This window comes from Eriocheir sinensis, chromosome 8 (assembly GCF_024679095.1).
Source record: "Eriocheir sinensis breed Jianghai 21 chromosome 8, ASM2467909v1, whole genome shotgun sequence".
Taxonomy (NCBI): domain Eukaryota; kingdom Metazoa; phylum Arthropoda; class Malacostraca; order Decapoda; family Varunidae; genus Eriocheir; species Eriocheir sinensis.
The window spans coordinates 25514556-25532210 of record NC_066516.1 but is presented as its reverse complement, the minus strand read 5'-3'; positions in this window follow the sequence as shown (position 1 = coordinate 25532210).

Sequence of the window (17655 nt, the reverse complement as noted above, 5' to 3'; positions counted from 1 at the left end):
GTGACCTCATAACCTTTGTACATAGGTATATAGGTGATCAGAACCCTTTGAATTCCTTGAACCCCTTCCATTGCTCTGTACATCATGTAAGAGATAAGGAAACAAAGGCATCACTAGTATTGAAAACCAGTCACTTTGTCAAGCGGAGGACGTGCAGCATATAATGGTAATACACACTGTATTGTACTTGACACAAATCCATGTAAGAGTTAACCAGCATCTTTTCCTCCTTTTCTTTCACAGGTAAACTCTGGACCAGCCTTCCTTTTCCTGTATTTCCTTCTGTCAACGACTTGAACTCTTTCAAGAGTGGAGTTTCAAGGCACCTCTCCATCCCATGCTGATCTCTCTTCTTGCCACTCCTTCTGTTTGCTTATGCAGGAGCCGCGCGTCGTGTTTTTTCTCTCTTTAATGCCCTTGAGCTGTTTTCTTTACTGTAAGAATAAAAAAAAAAATCCAATACCCCTAAAATCAGTTTCGGCACTCCAGGTTGAGAAACGCCGACCCCAGCCCTCACAGCCTCATCTGGAGCATCTTCAGCCGAAACATGGTTGACGTTTTCCGCCTGGGAGTTGTTAAGGCGCTGGGCAGGCATTATCTTGTCTCAGGGGAGCAGCAGCGCGCCGCTCTCCAGGCCTAACACACGTAATTATCACTCGCGGCAAGACTGTTAATTAAGGACGACTGGGTAATGAAGGGAGGGCTCAGGTGTAATTGTAAAAGATAAAAGTATGACCTTGAGAGAAACAGGTGTGTGTATGTGTGTATGTGTGTGTGTGTGTGTGTGTGTGTGTGTGTGTGTGTGTGTGTGTGTGTGTGTGTGTGTGTGTGGCAGCTCAGGGTCTGTGGGTGTGTCTACATAGGTGTGTTCACGTGTATTTTTTATGAGGGGGAGGATTCAACTCTTTTTCAAGGAGATCTACATCTTTAGTACTTGACATTCTTTGGCGATCGTATTTTGTTTTGTCCGTGAGTCTACTGGTGGTCCGTTTCCAAGCGTTTATTTATGAGTCCTGATTGAGTTTTCTTCGTTTTAAGGATGTGTGAGGTAGCGATTGTACACTTTTCGTATAGGGGAAATCTGAATTCATTTCTAAGTTCCTAGACAAATTATGATAAAGTTTCCTGGTTTACCGCTGCGTTTGCATGCTAAGTTAAAAATTAAAAAGAATGTTTGTGGATGTACTGTTTCGTTTTTAAGTGTCTCTTTGGATTACGCCCGCGATTTCTGGTTTGCTGTTTCCATATGCAATAAAAATTTAGAGCGAATGGATGTAATGTCAATTGGTTACATTTTTTTGCAGTTGTTTACAGGTTTCCGAGTTGACTCCTTGTTGTATTGAGGAATGAGTTAAGAGAACAAGTAATCATATTATTTTCAGTGTCACCTTGTTGGTCTATACGTTTGACGTGAGTTGCGATCTGATCAGGATAATATTCATGGTGATTATATGTTTTTTTGGGGATGGATATGCTGATTCGATCTTTAGTGTCTCTTTACGAATTAAGACTGCGTTTATTTAGCTTTTTTCTTATCATACTAACATAATGATTTAGAATAATGTAACGGCAAATGATTACATCTTATAAATGTCGCCATCTGCTTAAGTAAATGTTGATTTCAATCTTAACACCAGATGCGGTCTGCTAAAAACATATTATTCTCCGAATGTATGATTTGGTCAGGTTGTATCGTTTCAAAGTGTCCCTTTATTCAATGCGACTGATCTTTCTGGTTCACTGATGGCCATGCTGAGTGAAGACTTCAGAGAATGTATCGACAAAGTATAATATCCGATTTGTCTCTTTGTCCTCAACTCAAGTTAGTTTTTACTCCTGATACGAGTTATGGCAAGGCAAAGGATACGTTTTTAAGGGACCATGAATATTATTCGGGAATATGATGATTAGTTTTTAAGTATCTCGACTAAATATGGCTAAGTTTGCTGGTTTATTATTAACTCGACTGAGCGAAAACTGAAGAAAATGCAACGACAAATGATTATTGTATTATTTTCGTACATTGGTGTTGGTTAAGGAATTTACACGCTGGTCTCTCTCTAAGTGTCTCTTTGAGGAGTTAGGACCAAATCTTAAAGTTAACTGCACACCGTGGAAAACTATAATTAAAGGGAACGCAGATAAAAAATAACAGCATTGAGACAGACAGACAATGAAGTATTATTGTTTCTGTCTATTTCGGTGCGTTTAGGTTTGTTACTAACCATACCTCGAGAAAAGTAAAAAATAATCAAACACTTGGCAAATGGTCCTGTTCTTTTGGTGTCTGGGTCTACCTTCATGCATGTTTGTTTTTACTTTTGGTACGCGTTGATGATTTTAGGGAGATTATTATTTAGCCACTGCTTGTATTTTTGTTTCGGGAGTCTTAATTTGCTCCTATGTATCATAGGAATTATGACTATGTTCTGGTTTACTATTACCCATACTAAGAGAAACGAACAATGGCAATATATGCTTTCAGTGTCCTCGTCTACCTAAATGCACGATTTTACGTCTATTTTTAACTTTATTTATTGAAAATTTGAGATAATTTATTCAACGGTAAAACATTAGAAGCCTTTAGTGCCTCATTTTAACTGGTTACACGATTTCACTTTTATTCCAGACCTTATTGAACGAAAAACTGGGAGAAGTAACGTAACGACGAATGATTAGATTCTTTTAGTGTATTCGTCTACCTTACTGCATGTCAGTTTTTGTCCTTGATACGAGGCGCATCGTGTTAAGGTGTGTTAATGCGCGTTCTCGGAGGTAAATGCGAGACCAACCAGCCGTTCCCTCACACCAGCACTTGGACCCATGGGCGTAGCTGCAGTTAGGGTGTTTTCACTCTCCGCCGCTGCCGAGATATCAGATACATCGGATATATTCTGGCAATTAAAGGCAATTCCGAAGAGACAAGAAGTTAATTAGGTGTAGAGCGCGGTGTTCATTGAAGCAAATAGACAACACATACACACACACACACACACTGCCCACCTGTTATTACCAGCGGGGGGTGGGTGGGGGAGAGAGAGAGAGAGAGAGAGAGAGAGAGAGAGAGAGAGAGAGAGAGAGAATTTTATAATGGTATTACCAGCTTAATGATGGAAAAAAAGGGGACGGTAACTACATGTATAACTAACTCCCTTCGACTACATTTTTACCCCTAAAACATTGAATTATATTTTTTTTTCGTGTGTGTGTGTGTGTGTGTGTGTGTGTGTGTGTGTGTGTGTGTGTGTGTGTGTGTGTGTGTGTGTGTGTGTGTGTGTGTGTGTGTGTGTGTGTGTGTGTGTGTGTGTGTGTGTGTGTCTTTGGCGATCGTATTTTGTTTTGTCCGTGAGTCTACTGGTGGTCCGTTTCCAAGCGTTTATTTATGAGTCCTGATTGAGTTTTCTTCGTTTTAAGGATGTGTGAAGTAGCGATTGCAAGTTGTGTGTGTGTGTGTGTGTGTGTGTGTGTGTGTGTGTGTGTGTGTGTGTGTGTGTGTGTGTGTGTGTGTGTGTTTCTACGTATCGCAGCACATTCCTGACACACTCTTTGGAATGTCTGAGGTTGGTAAGAATGACATATTTTGTGCATGATTCAGCACCTGGAAGAATGTTGTCACGCGTACTTGCCCGTCCGCACTCCCGCCCGCACACACGCACGCACATAAATACACACACAAACACACACGGACACTATCATTACGTACATCTATAGAGAACTCTCAGCATAGCAAGTTATAGTGATACCTTATTAAGTTATTAGTGTTTCTTTGTCACGAACCGATCCTCGATATCATACTGTCTGGTCGTGCCTTTCTCAAACCTGACAAGCCCTTTACGATGACAACTTTGCAAACACATAAGTATAAAGTAAACTGCTGTTCTGGTGCAATCAAAGTGGTAATCCAATCAACATAATTCACTTACTTCAATATTTTTGCGTTGTCAAGCTTTCCACATGCATAGCCGGGTACTGCTGTATGTGAGAAAATGTTGCTTCTCAACTTTTGGTGAACACAGAGGCTTTGCATATAAGCAGATGAATAGATAAATAAACAAGCAAATAGGAATGTAAATAAATATATAATTGGATAAATGTATATTCAATGATATGTTTTTTGTTGTTGTTTCGAAGGGCACACAATGCCGCTTCTGTTCCTATCTTTTATCGCAATTTTTATGGTATCTGGTCTTCTGAATTTTCAAACTGTATGCCTCCACCCCTCTCACGGCCTCGCTGGATAAGAATCCTCACTTACGTTCATCTGTATTCTGTCCAGCTTCCTGATGCAAAAGTTGATTCTTTATTCATCCCTGGTACTGGCTAAGTCTGGAGCATCCTTCGTTCGTTTGCATTTCTTCATTCCTATGACTTTGACCTCTATTATTAAATGTATATTTTTTTACTTTCTCTTTTATATCTCCAGGAGCAGCACGTTGTGGACTTTTTGCTTGTTCGTGTCGCTCTGCCTTCTAAAAAAAACCTTACACAATCAAAATTTCTTTCCCAGTTTGCTATCCTACTCTCGATCATTAGACCATGACAACTCGCCTCTGATTAACGGCTCATAAACGTCCACAACAAAACATGACAAACTGCGTCGTGAACCACTCGGATTCCTCCATGTGGTACGGCGGGACGTCTCTTTCGGTTCATGACAGAAAGCTGCTGCTCCCCTTGACACCTGCAGCGGCCTCAGCAACGGCATCGCAAGGCTGACACACTGCAGCTACCTGAGATGCTGTGCTGGCAGGCCAATTTTAGTTACTTTTATGGCCATGGCGGCAGATCAAGGGCAAAACAACAACAACAAGTGGCCCCATAAGAACAAGAAAAAATACATCTTTAACTGAAAAAATGTCTTGATATTCTCACCTAAGGGAGGAAGGAAAAAATAGGAAATACTGACGAAAGGGAGGCTGTTCTGGGGTTTACCAGTGAACGGGATGAGGTGATGACTGTGTGTGTGTGTGTGTGTGTGTGTGTGTGTGTGTGTGTGTGTGTGTGTGTGTGTGTGTGTGTGTGTGTGTGTGTACTTCAACCCACGGCCTGATCACGAGCTGGTCGCGTCATCGCCACCAGGTACCCTCCCGACCCGAGCAAGCTCAGTATAGTCGATCTCTTGGTGCTGCTGGGACCTTCACACACCACACACCCCATCCCCCTTGCTCAAGGGAGGACAGAAACCGCTCCTTTGTCAGTGGTAAAATCCCGGGCCTGAGCAGGGCTAAAACCACCGCTCGGCAGACCCTGAAGTCTGGCAGCGCAGCTCTACCACTGGGCTACCGGAGCGGTGTGAGCGGTGTGTGTGTGTGTGTGTGTGTGTGTGTGTGTGTGTGTGTGTGTGTGTGTGTTTAACTGTGGTACCTATATAGAGAGAAGAAAATGCATATTGGAAGATATTAATTTCATTCATAAAACAAATATTACAATTAGAAGCTTTCAAGTTGAACCTGAAATCACCCAAAACGCACAGAGACAAACAGACATGGTAGCACTGGTAGTAAAAAAGCACACACCATCAGCTGGAGCAGGAAGGAAATGAAAATGCAGATACAAGGAGAATAAAGTGAAGAAATAAAGACTGAATGAAGATAAGATATGGAATAAGTTAAAGCAGATGGGAAAAATATATCAGAAAATTCAAGAAACAAGAATATAGAGGAGAGGAATAGACGATGGGCATGAAAAAAGGATAAAAGATGGGATAAGGATGCAAATAGAAGAAAAATAAAATGGAAGGAAAAAATCATGGAGAGAGGATGGGGTGGGAATGAAGGGGAGGCGTATGTTAAGGGAGTAAAGGGGAGGCAGTGAGAGGGATGGATGGAGGGGGGACTGAGGGGAGTGAGAGGAATGGAGAGGGAGTAAGAGAGGGCTGGGAGGGGGCGGGGGTGGCTGTGCCGCTCCCAACATATGGCCTTCATGGCATAACACAAAAATCTCTCCCTGTCATATCACTCTCCTCTGTCCCCTTCTCTCTCTCTCTCTCTCTCTCTCTCTCTCTCTCTCTCTCTCTCTCTCTCTCTCTCTCTCTCTCTCTCTCTCTCTCTCTCTCTCTCTCTCTCTCTCTCTCTCTCTCTCTCTCTCCCCCCCCCCTATTGCAAGGTACCATCACTGATTCCTTCTCCCTCAGCCTCGCCTTCAGTCATCCCCTGATTAACTCCACTTGCTGCATGAATGAATTCATAAATAAATATATGAATAAATAAATGAATAAGAAAATACGTAAGAAATTGCTGCGTCAACTCTTCGATTTCCTTTCTTAAGCGACCAGTGTCTTAGATCCCTGGCACTACTCTTTGACGTATCTACCTCCTTAACCTACCAATGTATTAAAGCTCTGCCTCATCTATTCGACTTTCACTCTTTAATCAAAAAATGTCTTAGTTCTTTGCTTCAACCCTGCGACTTTCTTTAACCAAACAATGTCTTAGATCTTTGCTGCAGCTCTTCGCCTTTCTTTACGATACCAACGAATGTCTAAAATCTCTGCTTCAAATGTGACTTTCATCCTGTGACCCTCTCCCCAATTTCACTTATGAGACCCACCTCCTCTTTCCTCTCTTTCAACCTTGCCTAGTCTACAAAGTTTCTCTGTGCCCTGCCTCCTCCAACCGTGTAGTACCCTTCCCCTGCCTATAGTTCATACCTTTCCCCTCATTCCTATGTCATTTCTACCTCAGGATTATAACGCAATGATATCAAGAGCATGCCATGTGTCTTTAGTAACCTTCTGTGGCCCGTTCGATTTTCCTCCCTTCTCTGAATACCTACATTGTTATTATCACTATTATCATTATTATTATTATTATTATTATTATTATTATTATTATTATTATTATTATTATTATTATTATTATTATTATTATTATTATTATTGATACTATTGTTATCATTATCATTATTATCATTATCATTATCATTATTATTATTATTATTATTATTATTATTATTATTATTATTATTATTATTATTATTATTATTATTATTATTATTATTATCATTATTATCATTGATACAATTGTTATTATTATTATTATTATTATTATTATTATTATTATTATTATTATTATTATTATTATTATTATTATTATTATTATTATTATTATTATTATTATTATTATTATTATTATTATTATTATTATTATTATTATTATTATTATTATTATTATTATTATTATTATTATTATTATTATTATTATTATTATTATTATTATTATTATTATTATTATTATTATTATTATTATTATTATTATTATTATTATTATTATTATTATTATTATTATTATTATCAATAATATTATTATTATTATTATCATTATTATTATTTTTACTATCAGCGCAACAGGCAAAGCCGGAAGAGTACAAATACTATACGATACAAAACCTGTCTCGTGGCGGTGGCTGAGTGGTTAGCATGCGGGCCTCACGTTCGCCGCGCCCTGGAAGATGCGGGTTCGAATCCGCCGCTACCACCTGGGATTTTTCAGTCACAGCCGAGTGGCCCAAGACTACCCATATGCTGTCGTGAAGGCCGCCTATCAACCCGGACCCTAGAAGAACTCTTCAAGTGAATTTAGAATGAGCTCCGGGGGGCAGCATCAGCCAAGAATAGATGGCACCACTCTAAACACTTGCCTGCCGCATGACGGGTCTGGGCCAACCACCAGGCCCCTAAAACAAAGTGTACCGGCGTTATAGGCCACAACGTAAAAAAATAAAACATTACTCAGACACGAATAATTATAGATAAAAAGAATAACGTAGAAGATAGAAAATTAGAATATACTAGTCGCAGCAAACTGATATGACAAAGCACTAAAAAATCCACAAGAAACAATAAAGAGACATTCTGCTGGTTTATGTCATCGTAGGAGTGCCATACAGCCTGCTTACGTCACCTGCATTCCGCCTCGCCGATACACAACGCTACGTACACACCATTCACCCGTGCTTTGCCTTGGCCAGCACCGCGCTCGCCTTCCATCTTACTCTCGATTAATTCAGAGGTTTCACTTTTTGTTTGCCTCTTTTCCTGACTTTCTATCTCTCTGGCTCTCTTTCTCTTTCTCTCTTTATCTATTTATCTATCTATCTATATTTCTGTCTATCTATCTATCCAGTTCTCTCTATCTTTCCAGTTTTTGTTTTCATGTTCTTGTTCCTCTTTTTTTTTTTCTTTTTTTTTTCTACTTCCACCTTATCCTCCTCCTCCTCCTCTTCGTCTTCGTCAAGGTTCCTCCTCCTCCCGGTGACTCACTGGCACTGTTTATTATAACGGCACTCTCCGGTGCACACCTTGAACCGCGCGTCACTCTTCTTTCAACCACCATTACCTCCTCCACCTCCCTGTCCTTCCCACCCCAGCACATCCCCGGCCTGCTGCTCCTACTCTCAGGCCCCTCACCTCCTTCTCCTCCTCCCATCATCCTCCTCCTCCTTCACTTCCTCCTCCTCCTCCTCCTCCTCCTCCTCCTTCTCTCACCCACACCTACTTACTCTGCACCTCCAACCCTCCACTCTCTCCCTCCACTCCTTCCCTCCACTTCTTTCCACCACTCTTTTCCACCTTCCTTCCATCAGCTCTATTCCCACACCTTTCGGCGCCTTAGCACATCTGTAAGGTAACGTTTTAGTAGAGGGTGTGTGGATTTTCATAGGTAGTTTTAAAACCCTATTGTGGTAGATTTACAAAGCTTCAGCCGCATGGATATGGAGGACACTCATGATAACCCGAATGATCTCCTTTGCGGCGTCTGATAATAAGTGTGGCAAGATATCGAAGCGTCAGTGAATACAGGGGCAGTAACGCGACGAAAAAAGAAATCAGAACAGATGAAATGACGGGGTGCAAGTCCCAATTATATGTATCACTTCGCTGTTCTCTTCCAATTGCTGTTATGATTTTTTTTTTTTTAGCAACGGAAGCAGCTCAAGGGGAACAAAAACACACAACAATGTAGCCCCCTAAGTGCTCCTCCTCCTCCTGCAAAAAGAAGAGAGTTCGAGTGGACAAAATACAGGGTCAGTTATGGTTGCAGAGCTGTCTTGATACTCCCCGGCACTTTTGTAATATTTTTTCTTCCTCTTCACTTCATCTTCTGCTACTTATTCCCCTCACTTCTGCGTCTTCCTCCTCCTCCTCCTCTTATTTGTTCAGGCCTTCATATTCAGGTTCACATTTTCCATTCACCATTCCTTATTTCTTTCTTCTTTTTCTCCTGCTTCTGTTTCTGACACCACTTGCTTCCCCTTTCAATTCACTCATATATCTCTTCACTTTCCTTTTCTCCTCCTCTTCCTCCAGTTCCTTTCACTCATCAGCATTTCCACTCATCATGTTCTTGAACTTTTCCTCCCATCCTCATCTCCCTAATTCCTCTTTAATCTACTCATCTCCTCTTCCATTTCACCCACATCGCCTTGCATAATTTTTTCCCTTTAACCGCGACACTTTCATTCACTTTTCAACACCTCTTTTGCTTCTCCCAATTTCCTTTCCCTCATCTGCCTCCCGTTTCCCCTACTCCTTCCCAGCCTACTTACGGCCGTGGGGAAAGCACCCTCGTCGCCGCTGTATCGTGGTCGTTGCGTAAAAGAAACACTGACGTTTGAACAGCGTGTTTTATTTTGACGCCCTTCTGTTATTATTGTTAAGAAAAAATGAACACACGCACGCACACACACACACACACACACACACACACACACACACACACACACACACACACACACACACACCTGGCCTAGCTAGGCACAAGGTCAGACTGTCCTCGTAGGGGCCGCCGCTGGAGGACACGAGGTGGTCAAGGCTGAAACTCCCTCCGTTTATTATGGTGAGTGGTGAGTCCTGGAGGCGTGGAGGAGGAGGAGGAGGAGGAGGAGGAGGAGGAGGAGGAGAGAAAACAAAGGGTTCGTCAAGGTTAGGACCCCAAATAGGAGGATCAGCAAAGAAGGAAAGGAAACTCAGGTTGTTGCTAGCAGCTGAGGTGTGTGTGTATGTGTGTGTGTGTGTGTGTGTGTGTGTGTGTGTGTGTGTGTGTGTGTGTGTGTGTGTGTGTGTGTGTGTGTGTGTGTGTGTGTGTGTGTGTGTGTGTGTGTGTGTGTGTGTAAATGCCGAAAGCTGTTTGAGATAATTAGGAGTAACGTGAATACTACTGAGAGATAGATAAAGATAAAAGGGTGGAGGGTGATATAATGGTTAAAACTATGAAGGAGCAAAACCATCGCTGGTCATTAGCAACTATAAGTGTAGAATTGGCGGCAGAGTAGCGCATCGGCGGCTCGTTCCTTTGGATGTGACGGAAGCGAAAAGTGATCAGAAAGGAAGGAACACGCGAGGCAGTGATGATGAGTAATCGGGGTGAGGGAGTAACAAAAGGAATAACGGAGGAGATGAAGGGTTGAGATGCAAAACTAAAGGCTCCTTATAGTAATACTGATAACCATCCACTCCCATACACACACACACACACACACACACACACACTCCGGGAGCTCAGTGAACATGGCTCTGCCGTGTCTACTTGGGGTGGCAGGCTGAAGTTCGAGCTCCGCTGAGGCCGAGATTTTTTCGGGTGATGGGGGAGTGTTGGGTGGTAGAGTACTCAGAGATCATGTAATGAGCTTGCTCTCAAAGGGAGGGTACTTGAAGGCGATCACGAGTCAAGCACATGATCAGGACGTGTCAAATTACACACACTCACACAGGCAGTCTCTCTCTCTCTCTCTCTCTCTCTCTCTCTCTCTCTCTCTCTCTCTCTCTCTCTCTCTCTCTCTCTCTCTCTCTCTCTCTCTCTCTCTCTCTCTCTCTCTCTCTCTCTCTCTCTCTCTCTCTCTCTCTCTCTCTCTCTCTCTCTTTTGTAATACTTGATGGAACAACGCAGAACACATTTGGTTTTCATATATTCTCAGTAAAAGATAATTATGTAACAACACGATGTTAAATCAAATATATATATAGTCAAACGGCAAGTGGCTGCTATAATAAATGCCAGTTTTCTTATATTTTCTCACGCGGGGGAGAGAAATCTATCACGAATGGACTTGAAATGGTCATATGCTTAGATCATCAAACATGTGGACAATAAAAGTACTAGAGTGGCAAACCAGAAACTGTAGAAGTCAGAGCAAACAAAGAACCTGATGGAGAGATTAAAATTTGAAGCATTATTGCAGTGGGATTGGCGCACACAAAAACAGCCATGTAGAAATTGAGAACGCTGAGAAAGGCCTTGGACCTGGTTTGGAATGAAAATAGCTGATGATGAATAAATGAAAGTAATGACCGAGACAACCAAAGGATAACCAAAGGCCCGAGTTTTGGCAAAATAAAAAGGGTGTGTAGCCTGGTTAGCATCCTCATACAAGTCGCAGCCACAATGCTGAAGGAATCACTAAATTGCTTTCCGAATGTCGAATATATGAGGGCCTCTTCTGTTCTCCATGTCCGAAAAGGCAAAGTTACTGCCATGATAATTTATTGGAAAGAACAGGTCCAGTATTTAAACAACAGTTCAGTATGTCTGTTATCGGCAGCCTGCGAACCCTTTATCTGTTTTATAGTCGCCAAGGTCAACACCATCATCACTGCCGTCACCGTCACCATCACTATTATTTACCCTTCGCTTTTTACAAATCAATCGCTGAAGAGGAAAACACTTCGGTTTTCACCAAACTAATAGAAGATTCGTAATGGACGCCCATCAAACAATTAATGATATCTATCTATCTATCTATCTATCAATCTATCTACCTATCTATCTTTCCATCTATCTATCTACCTCTCTATCTTCCTATCTATCTTTCCATCTATCTATCTACCTATCTATCTATCTATATATCTATCTATCTATCTACTTTTTTTATGTATGCGCATGCGTATATATTTTGTGTAATGCTTAAACTGCAAAATATTCTTGTAAGAGGAAAAGCTCCGCCTTTCAAACGGAATAAAAAGACACTGGTGGTGATACATGACGAATACTCAGAGATAAATTATTCTTGATTCTTGTGGCCGTGTGCCGCCTTGAAGGACACTGGATGTATCTAGCGTCCTTGACCACCACGAGCACCGTTCGCTGCGTGGCGTCCTCCATGGCTAATGATGTACTTTACTGTGTTAAACTTGACTTTGTGAAAGACGAATAAAACAACAAACAAGCAAACATATAGTAGACAATTAGGAAAATAACACAGACGAAGGATAGAGGGATATAATAAAGATTGACTCAGAGGACAGATAAACGAATTTAATATTCTAGAAAATCGCAACACCGAATCTTGTCTTTAGGAAAATCTCTTCTTCCTAGTCATTAGTAAGGGTTTGGAATTTGACACTTGACGCTCTCTGCTACTCTCCGAAACACGCTGGCAGAGCTGATTAACCTGCTTAAACACAAGTCCTATCGAGTCATCTTGATTTCCTATGCTTAAAATTTGTTCTTATACACTGGAACTTTCGAAACCTGTCCTGTATACAACAATAACGGTTCAGATTCTCCTTTTAAAATCGCCTTCACCTTCAAGTACACGATAAAGTGCATATATAGAAAAAGCTGGATAATATATTCATCCGTTGGAGCGTACCCTTGGATTATGCCTCCTTCCCTCTCCTACTTTTTGTAAGCTCACATGTTTACTTTTGCTTGCCATTGACATTCTCTGTTACCATGGATGTTTATGATACAAAACCGTCCTGTAAAAAAATTCTCTAAAATTTTGACGATAGGGCTTATAATATCTAACCAACCCGATATATTGAATGTGAACTAGCTATGCCATTGAAATTATTGAGTAATAATATACCACTTAAGAAAACGTAATAATGAGGAACAACGAAGATAACTTCAGAAATGAAGCAAGAGAAAACATGAATAACCACCTAAACCAAGAAAAGAAAAGTGAAGCATTGTACCAGAAACCAAGGGATTAAGCAGCACCAGCAAAGAGGAAAACCAGACAGTATTGACGCACTGCACTAGAGGTCGTGGAATCATGTACTTCGCCAGCAGGAAAAGACCAGTGACGCAAACACCCTAATGTCAACGATCATGATTGTGACGTTGTTAACTCTTCCTCCTGTTGTGTTCCATTTCCCCACCTCACTTTATTTTCCCACTTCCTCATTTTTTGTAAGTGTGTCCTTCTTCTCTTCTCCACTTCTTCTAAAGAAACGATAGGAAAGGTAATGTGGTGTGAAAAAGAAAGAGGGCCAAGAAAGAGAGTTGGGAGTAAGGAGGATAAAGGGGAGAGCTGCTATGTAGTGGCCCCTCGACCTTCTTGGCTTTATGTTTTTTTTACGGTAAAGGAGGCAGAGGGACTATTAACATGATAAAAAAAAAACAATCTGGTACTTCTACAAGGAAATATATTATACAGAGCCAGTTGTCATTCCTCAGAACCCACATCCTACCCAAGGCATATATATATATATATATATATATATATATATATATATATATATATATATATATATATATATATATATATATATATATATATATATATATATATATATGCTTCTTTTAAATAATTGCGATGATGAGAAAAGAAAATTGTATAGAACTTTGCACTTTTAGGAGGGATGCATTTTTTTATACGAATACCGATGTTAAATGTAATACAATTTAAATGAAGTTAACGAGTTTTGTGATTTGAATAAAAGTATACTCACTTTGAATATTAGGAATATTTTGTTATGAAATATGAAAACTGAGTTATAAAAAATGCGCAATAATCTTCATAGAATGAAATAATTACTGGATGTTATCATTTGTGCAGGATGATCAATGTTTCATTCGTTGTGGAACTTCATGGTAAGTGGTTTATACATCAGCTCCGTGGAGGCAGCTCAAGGAATATGTGAACAGGTCTGCAAGCCGGAAAGTTTCGATATTGGATTCCTATGACACCCTAAAACTTTAGGGAAGCTGGAGTATGACGACGTGTAGCTGCCTGTATTTTAACGGATCGATGCTTAAAACTTGTTAACTTTGTTTTTTGCCTAGATAACGTTCTCTAACATAATAGAATTCTATAATACTTTCAAAATTAAGACCCCTCAGTTTTTATGGGGAAAACCATAACGGAGTTATATGTGCTCATAATGCGAGCTGGCCGGAGGATTTGGCCACATAGGCCTTGCGGGTTGGCCGCCAGCACACAGGGCTGGAGTGTTCGTATTCGGTATTCATATTCGAATACATTTGAATGCAGTATTTGGACGTATTCGTAATCAAATTATTCTTATTATAATTAAATGTACTGGCATTTGTATAAGTATGCTTGGGCAAAGTATTTGTATTCTGCGAATAAATCTACGAATAATATGAATTATTATTATTATTATTATTATTATTATTATTATTATTATTATTATTATTATTATTATTATTATTATTATTATTATAAGCTACCAAAGCCTCCCTTCAGGGTGCAGACACAACAAGTTGAACTACACAAAATACCGAAAGGTATAGTTAAGAAACTGGCCAGTCAAAGCCAAAAGGAGGGAAAATAAAATTGCTGTTTAAGTATCAGGAATAACCGTTCATTTGACTGTAAAGTGCTACCTAAAGCTAGAACGCATGGATAAGTATAAAAGTATGTCTCTGCTCACTCAACGTGTCCAGTACTCGTCAGTAATTGGTCTGTTACCGTCCCGAGTGTGGACGGGCGAGCGGCTGTCCTCATTCTCAGAGTCAGACCTCAGTACTCTGTCATTGACACGATAGATCCATTCTGTCAGCTTTGTCTTGAGCTTGTGGGTTGATTAAATCGTAGAGATAGAATTCGGAGAGTGAATTTGTGGCCTAAGTTTCAAGGATGCGAACAAAGTATTTTTTAAGAAAAGTATTAAAGAATACATTCAAGAACACTTTCATTAAGCATTCCTGTTTGCATTCGAATTCCTAGTGTTTCATTGTTTTCCTATTCGCATTAGTAATCTTAGAAATTTGAAGTATTCGTATTCATAATTAAATACGCAACTCTTGTATTCACTCCATCCCTGCAGACACAAATATCTGGTAACTAGTAATGGGGTTGTGATAGACAAAAACAGCAACTTAAGTCATTAACGAGAATCATAAACGAGAATCAGAAGGAGGAGAAGAGGATCAGGGAAGAAAAAATGGAAAGTGAAAGAAAGGTTGGAAGGTGAAGGAGGGAGGGAAGGAAGACGTTAGAAAAGAGGAAGGAGGAAAGAGAGAAGGAAGGAGTGTTGGACAGAGGAGGAGGAGAAGAGAAAGGTGGAAGAAAAGAGTAAAAGTGTGGAGGGGAGAAGGAAAAGTGGGTGAAGTGAAAAAATAAGGGGGAGCAAAATATTAGAGGAAAAAAAAGATAACAAGAAAATGGTATTATTTGCTGTACCACCCAGGGTCCTTATTCCTTTTCCTCCTCCTCTTTCCTTTCCTAATCCTTATCCTCTAACTGTTTTCCCCCATCATCAGCCACGGTGGTGGGATAGATGGATGGATAGATAGATAGATAGATAGATAAATAAATAGATAAATAGACTTAGAGAGAGAGAGAGAGAGAGAGAGAGAGAGAGAGAGAGAGAGAGAGAGAGAGAGAGAGAGAGAGAGAGAGAGAGAGAGAGAGAGAGAGAGAGAGAGAGAGAGAGAGAGAGAGAGAGAGAGAGAGAGAGAGAGAGAGAGAGAGAGAGAGAGAGAGAGAGAGAGAGAGAGAGAGAGAGAGAGAGAGAGAGAGAGAGAGAGAGAGAGAGAGAGAGAGAGAGTGTGCGTGAAAATGAGAGAAAGAAAGAAACAGAGAGAGAAACACCCACATTCACGAATGAGCGACCCGTTACTTCATTAAGCTTCCACTGGAGGTTTTTGCTTCCCTCCCACTTGTGAACATTATGCCTAAGAGTTGTGAGGCGGACGGGGCAGGAATGTAGAGGCAAATCAAGGCGGGTTTTTGTAATAGATCCTGCAGATCTGAGAGAGCGATAGATAGATAGATAGATGTATAGATAGATAAATATATATATATATATATATATATATATATTATATATATATATAGATATATATAGAGATATATATATATATATATATATAGATATAGATATATATATATATATATATATATATATATATATATATATAGAGAGAGAGAGAGAGAGAGAGAGAGAGAGAGAGAGAGAGAGAGAGAGAGAGAGAGAGAGAGAGAGAGAGAGAGAGAGAGAGAGAGAGAGAGAGAGAGAGAGAGAGAGAGAGAGAGAGAGAGAGAGAGAGAGAGAGAGAGAGAGAGAGAGAGAGAGAGAGAGAGAAGGGGGGGAGGGTAATAAGAAGGGAGTGGCATGCATCCTCCTTGACAGTCCGAGAAGTGACCTGAACAACCTTGAGTTTCGATCATGAACGTGACCCGTGACCCCCCTACCAGCGCTGAGGGCGGCAGTGACCCCAAAGGACAAAAGTATCACATTCTTCCCACTTTTATTTTTAATTCTCGCTGTTTGCTCACGATTATCTTACACTCGCTCGTCAGGAAGCATGAAAGAGCAAAGCTGCATAATCAGCTACGCGTGCCGAAGTATATCTCTCATTTTTTTTCCTTTCATTTGCATAACCGGTTGGGTGTAAATTTGCTGTGATGGAGGCGTGCGAAGTGTTGGCGGGTGATATATTTGAAAAGACAGGGAAACGTGATGCAGAAGAGAGGGGAAATTGGGGGCTGATGAGAAAATGGGAAAATGAGAAATGGGCTGGGGAGAAAAGAGACTCCGTGATGGAAGTTGGGTAAAAGGGACACTTGGATGCAGACGAAATAAAAGTTTGGGTTGGAGGCGTGCGAAATGTTAGTGGATAATGTACTGTACAACTGAGGGGTATAAAGCACACGCGACGATTTTGGGAGAATTAAGGGAAGAGAGTTTCATATAATTCTACAGTGTTAAGTTTGCAGACGGTGGTGTTGGAAGAAAGGAGATTAAGTTAGGCTGGTATTACAAGACACTTTGCCATATCACATCAGCTATTTCTAAAGGTCCAAGAGGGGGTCAGTCGGGTTCTAATGAGTGTTTCTTCATGGTACAGAAGAAGGGTCAGACTACCACCAGGGTCATAAAACTACTCCTGGAAATGCCCACAACTCCTACGAAAGCCTTGTCAAATATGTGGTCTTGTGCGGCGAAATGTCTTTTAATACGATCCTATGACTAATATTTGGGAAGGTGGCGGTAGTTAAGCCGCCCGAAGAAATGAGCAGGAGGCCTTGGGAATGAGAAGACGTGCACTGAGCCGTGACCTACCAAGTGTAAATTGGTTCGGGGAATTTACAAAGGTGATGTTGATAAAGTAGTTACGATGAAAAAGACGTTAGAACCAGCAGCAATGGGTACCAATTCGATAAATTCAGGTTCAGGAATGAGATAGACAAAAAGCGGTTTACAAATAGGGTAATAGTTGAGGGGTGGAATAAACTGAGCTGATTTGAAGTAAATGTAAGTACAACAAAGTTTTATGTTGAGGTCAGATAAATTATGGATGGCGAGATAAAAGGTAAATGAATGAATTTCGGGATCTACCGTGAAGAAGTTGAATGATATTTTGCAGTAACCTTACATCAAGTGAAGGAGGCAAGAGGCGTGAGGTGTGAGGCAAGGCGAGGTGAGTGAGTAGAATAGGCGGGAAATACTGCTGAAGATAA